Raw genomic sequence first — 5,624 nt, 5'->3', positions numbered from 1 at the left:
GGTCTAAGTGAGTACAATGTTTGTCACAAACACATCTAAAGCGTTTTTACTCGTATGAGGAAACCTCTCGCAACATTACTAATCAATTAACCACAGAAATATTGCATGTCATCAGACTGTTTTAAAGAAATTAAAGCATGAATAAAGGCGAATCTTTATTTAAAGAAGATAGAATTCTGCTTTTGCAACACACTACTGTATAAATGTTTGAAGTCGTTTGTGTCTTTGGTAATTTACTTCCAATCCATACTTTGAAGCATCATGATTTTAGGTCTGTTAAAATAGAGAATAAAAAAAAGAAATAACTATATGCCTAACTGAGAAAAAACTGTAGGGGTAAATAAAATATACAATTTTGTTTCTTGGTTTAGTGTAATACCAGTTTTTGTAAAGCAAGAGTTGTATTAATGTTTTTAAAAATAGTTTGAGACATATTTTAACTACTGGTGCATGATATGTTTAAATCATACACATTGTAATGGTCACTTGGAGGATTTACGGTAATTTGAGTTAGAATGACAACAGCTCATGTGTGTAGAGGGTGTGTGTAACGATAACCAGCTGGAGTGCCCTTGAGAGCCACCAGAGGGCACTCCACACCTGACTCTCATGTTCACTCACAGACTACATCTCCCATCATTCTCTGCCTGGACTCATCAGCACTCATTATCACATTCACCTGTATCTCATCTTCTTGTTTAGTTCACCCCATATAAGCCTGGTTCACCCCATCACTCACTGCAAAGTTTTGTTAAGTGTTACACTGCATTTCTGAGCGTTTCCCTGGTTTTCTTGTTTCTTGGTTTTTGATATCTTGCCCTGTTCCCTGGATTACTCTCTTGCCTCTGGTCCCTGCCTGCCTGTTTGTTTTGTTTTGACTGCCTGCCTGTGTATGACCCTAGCCTGTACATTGGATTACGCCTCTGGATTGCCCCAGCCAATAAAGCTGCATTTGGATCTAACCTTTGTGTCTCGGAGCGGTTCGTAACAGAAAACTTCGCCATACCTAGATCCAGCAGCGATGCCATCAGATACAGCAGTACAAATCCTGCATCTCCGTCAGGGGAATCGGCCGATTGAGAGGTATGTCAAGGAGTTTATTGAACTGGCAAATCTCACCTCAATGAACACAGAATGCCTTAAGATCTTTTTTCGGGGAGGGCTATCTGAACCGCTCAGTTCATTCATGCCCTTGCATGATCCTCACGAGACTTTGGAGCACTATATTGATCTGGCCCTTTTGTTAAGCGGATCATCGTTTACTGTGGGCGGGGTAGAGGAGGAGCTCCGTGAGCCTGCAGTATCCCCTCAGCCTGAGCTTCTCCTCGTCAGCCCTGCCGAGCCTGCACTTCACGCCAGTCCAGCCGAGCCCGCACTTCACGCCAGATCTGCCGAAGCCAAGGCAGTATGCGTCATGCCCGCCGCCCCTGAGACTGAGAGCATCATGCCCGCCGCGCCTGAGACAGCAAGCGACATGCCCGCCAAGCTAGAGTCTTCACCGCTGGTCCCGTCCAGCACAGAGCCCTCTTCACCGGTGGTCCCGTCCAGCACAGAGCCTTCTTCACCGCTGGTCCCGTCCAGCACAGAGCCTTCACTGCTGGTTCCATCCAGCACAGAGCCCTCTTCATCGCTGGTTCCATCCAGCACAGAGCCCTCTTCGCCGCTGGTCCTGCCCAGCACAGAGCCCTCTTCATCGCTGATTCCGTCCAGCTCAGAGCCCTCTTCGCCGCTGGTCCTGCCCAGCTCAGAGCCCTCTTCACCGCTGGTTCCGTCCAGTTCAGAGCCCTCTTCATCGCTGGTCCTTTCCAGCTCAAAGCCCTCTTCATCGCTGGTCCTACCCAGCTCAAAGCCCTCGCCGCTGGTCCCGTCAAGCTCAGAGCGCGCTGATCCTGAGCCAGAGACTGTTCACGTCACTTCTGCCGAGCCAGAGACTGTTCACGTCACTTCTGCCGATCCAGAGACTGAGCTTCACGTCACTTCTGCCGATCCAGAGACTGAGCTTCACGTCACTTCTGCCGATCCAGAGACTGAGCTTCACGTCACTTCTGCCGATCCAGAGACTGAGCTTCACGTCACTTCTGCCGATCCAGAGACTGAGCTTCACGTCACGTCAGCCGATCCAGAGACTGAGCTTCACGTCACGTCCGCCCGTCAAGAGTCTCGTCCCGCCGAGACTGAATCTGTTCCTGAGCCTGAATCTGATCCTGATACTGAGCCTGAATCTGTTCCTCTTCCTCTTTCTGCGCCTGTGTCTTCGGACAAGATGGCCGTCTCCACGCCTGTGTCTTCGCCTGTGTCTTCGGACAAGATGGCCGACTCCACGCCTGTGTCTTCGGACAAGATGGCCGAATCCTCGCCTGTGTCTTCGGACAAGATGGCCGACTCCACGCCTGTGTCTTCGGACAAGATGGCCGACTCCACGCCTGTGTCTTCGGACAAGATGGCCGACTCCACGCCTGTGTCTTCGGACAAGATGGCCGACTCCACGCCTGTGTCTTCGGACAAGATGGCCGACTCCACGCCTGTGTCTTCGGACAAGATGGCCGACTCCACGCCTGTGTCTTCGGACAAGATGGCCGACTCCGAGCCGGTGTCTGTTCCTGAGCCGGTGTCTGTTCCTGAGCCGGTGTCTGTTCCTGAGCCGGTGTCTGTTCCTGAGCCGGTGTCTGTTCCTGAGCCGGTGTCTGTTCCTGAGCCGGTGTCTGTTCCTGAGCCGGTGTCTGTTCCTGAGCCGGTGTCTGTTCCTGAGCCGGTGTCTGTTCCTGAGCCGGTGTCTGTTCCTGTGCCATGGTCGCCTCCCTGGCCGCCTGAAGGGTCGTCTCCTCCCTGGCCGCCTGCACTGCCTGCTCCGTCCTGGCCTCCCGTATTACCGCAGTCTCAAGGTCCTCTTCCGCTCCACGGACCTGGCCCTCCATCCCGCCCCCGGATCCGCCTCCGGGCCACCTCCCACCTGGACAGTTTTGGAGCGTCTGGAAGCCGCTCTTTAGGGAGGGGCTATGTAACGATAACCAGCTGGAGTGCCCTTGAGAGCCACCAGAGGGCACTCCACACCTGACTCTCATGTTCACTCACAGACTACATCTCCCATCATTCTCTGCCTGGACTCATCAGCACTCATTATCACATTCACCTGTATCTCATCTTCTTGTTTAGTTCACCCCATATAAGCCTGGTTCACCCCATCACTCACTGCGAAGTTTTGTTAAGTGTTACACTGCATTTCTGAGCGTTTCCCTGGTTTTCTTGTTTCTTGGTTTTTGATATCTTGCCCTGTTCCCTGGATTACTCTCTTGCCTCTGGTCCCTGCCTGTTTGTTTGTTTTGTTTTGACTGCCTGCCTGTGTATGACCCTAGCCTGTACATTGGATTACGCCTCTGGATTGCCCCAGCCAATAAAGCTGCATTTGGATCTAACCTTTGTGTCTCGGAGCGGTTCGTAACAGTGTGTCTGTGTGAGATGCGAGAGCTGTGCAGGAGAAGAGATAACGCTCTATCGACTTTTGTTCTCTTCCTATTATTTGCCTCTTTCACTTTGTGAACCGAGTTGGATGTTTATTTGTGTACTTTTATACGAATAAACCCCCACGCATGTTGACGAGTGACGGCGCGTACGCCTAGAGTTATTCTGTTTAATCATTTACCACCATTTAAATATGTAGCTACCTCTGCACGTGTGTATTCTCCTGCGTTGGGGTGAGTGTTAGGTGGGCGGAGAGTCGCTTCACAGACCAGTCTATTTCTCATTCGTGTTGTGCTTTCGGAGCGCAGTGATGCCTACGGAACCGTGTAGGCTAAGAGATATTTTAGCTAAAAACTAAACAAAACTTAGTAGCAAATCGTATTGTTAAAAAGTTTTGCTTAAACTATTCACTTTATGTATTTTTTAACTGTTGTTGTTTGATATGTTGCTCACGTAATTTACCATTTTTCTGGTATCTTTAAAAGTTGTTCGTGAAAGACATTCTATAACTTGTTTTAAATTATTTAACGTTGACTTTTTTGTTTTTAACAGGGTTTAAAATCTGTATGTGAAGGAAAACAATCTTACTTGTTTTACATTTTTCTGAGGCCTAACGTTTTAAATACTACACCTTTGTATTTTAAAGGTCTGTATCATTTTAAAAAGTTGTATGTGAAAGTGTTAACTTCACTAAAAATCCAAAATGAACTAAAACATGAGTTTTTATTTTTTTAAACAACTATTATTTTTTATAAATGTTATTTAGTGTAATTATAAATAAATCTAGTGTTAGGTGGGCGGAGACTCGGGTTTACACATGATCTATACTCATTCATGTTTCTACCTACGATGAGTGATGTATCATATGGAACTTGTTTTAAATGATTGCACATTATTTTTTGTTGATGTTGTTTTGAATGGTTTTCTAAATCTGAATGTGAAGGACCACATTCTAACTTTTTTCAGATAACGTCGTAAAATGTACGAATACTAAACCATTGCATTTTAACTTTATACATACATTGTTTTTAAAAAGTTTTAAATGAATGTGGAAAACAAAACTCTTCTTTAATTAAAAACAACTCACTGATCTGTTACCCAATACATAGCTGGTGGGTCTTGGTGTGGGAGTGGTCTAGGGCTGGATACTGGGCAGACCTCTGAGACCCCATTCTAACTTTTGGGATGTAACCGTGTGGACGCTTTTCGTTGAACTCCTCACGAGGACTTTGTAACTTTTGGAATTAAAATCTCTACACCTTTGGTCTTGGATATATCTTTGATGTGGAATATACCTTTTGGATAAACATTTGGTCTTGGATATATCTTTGATGTGGAATATACCTTTCGGATATACATTTGGATATACATTTCATGTGGAATATACCTTAGGATATACCTTTGGAGATAAGAGTTTTGGCTCTCTTTCAACAAACGGATTTGCAAAAATGTAAGGCTATTTTTTAGATACTGTGATTTTTTGCATTCTGTGGTTTTAATATTATGATGTGTTTGAGACACTTTTTTATGTTTGAGACAGATATTTTATGTTAAATGTAACATTTTACAGATAATGTGTGAAAGTTAAATGTTTACAAATTAACATTTTTAAAAGATTATCTTTTTGTAATGAAAAACTCTCTTAACTCGTTTTACTTTTCTGTAAATGACTGAACATATAATTTTTAATGTTTTAATGTTTTTAAAATGTTGTTTTATTTGTTTTAATACTAACTCATTTTCTAATAACTCTTTTAGAGAAAAATACAATTTTAACTTTTTCATTAATGTTTTAACATTTTACAAATGTATGGACATTAAAGATGTGTATTTTAACTTTATACAACGTTTTATACACCTTTAAACACTATGTAATTGTGAAAGTACAGCTTTTCTATAAATGTATGTTAGAAAAGTACAAATTTAAATGTGGATCGTAGGAGAATTTTCCCACGGTCACATGACCTGTCCAGAAAGTGGGGAGAGGTGTGGATGTTTGTAGGGAAGGGGGCCGTGGGAGAATTTTCCCACGGTCACATGACCTGTCCAGAAAGTGGGAAGAGGTGTGGATGTTTGTAGGGAAAGGGGCCGTGGGAGAATTTTCCCACGGTCACATGACCTGTCCAGAAAGTGGGAAGGGGGTGTGGATGTTTGGTGGGAAGGAG

Source organism: Abramis brama (genome assembly GCF_963993115.1).
Source record: "Abramis brama genome assembly, chromosome: 13".
In the NCBI taxonomy this organism is placed as follows: Eukaryota; Metazoa; Chordata; class Actinopteri; order Cypriniformes; family Leuciscidae; genus Abramis; species Abramis brama.
This window is presented reverse-complemented; position numbering follows the sequence as displayed.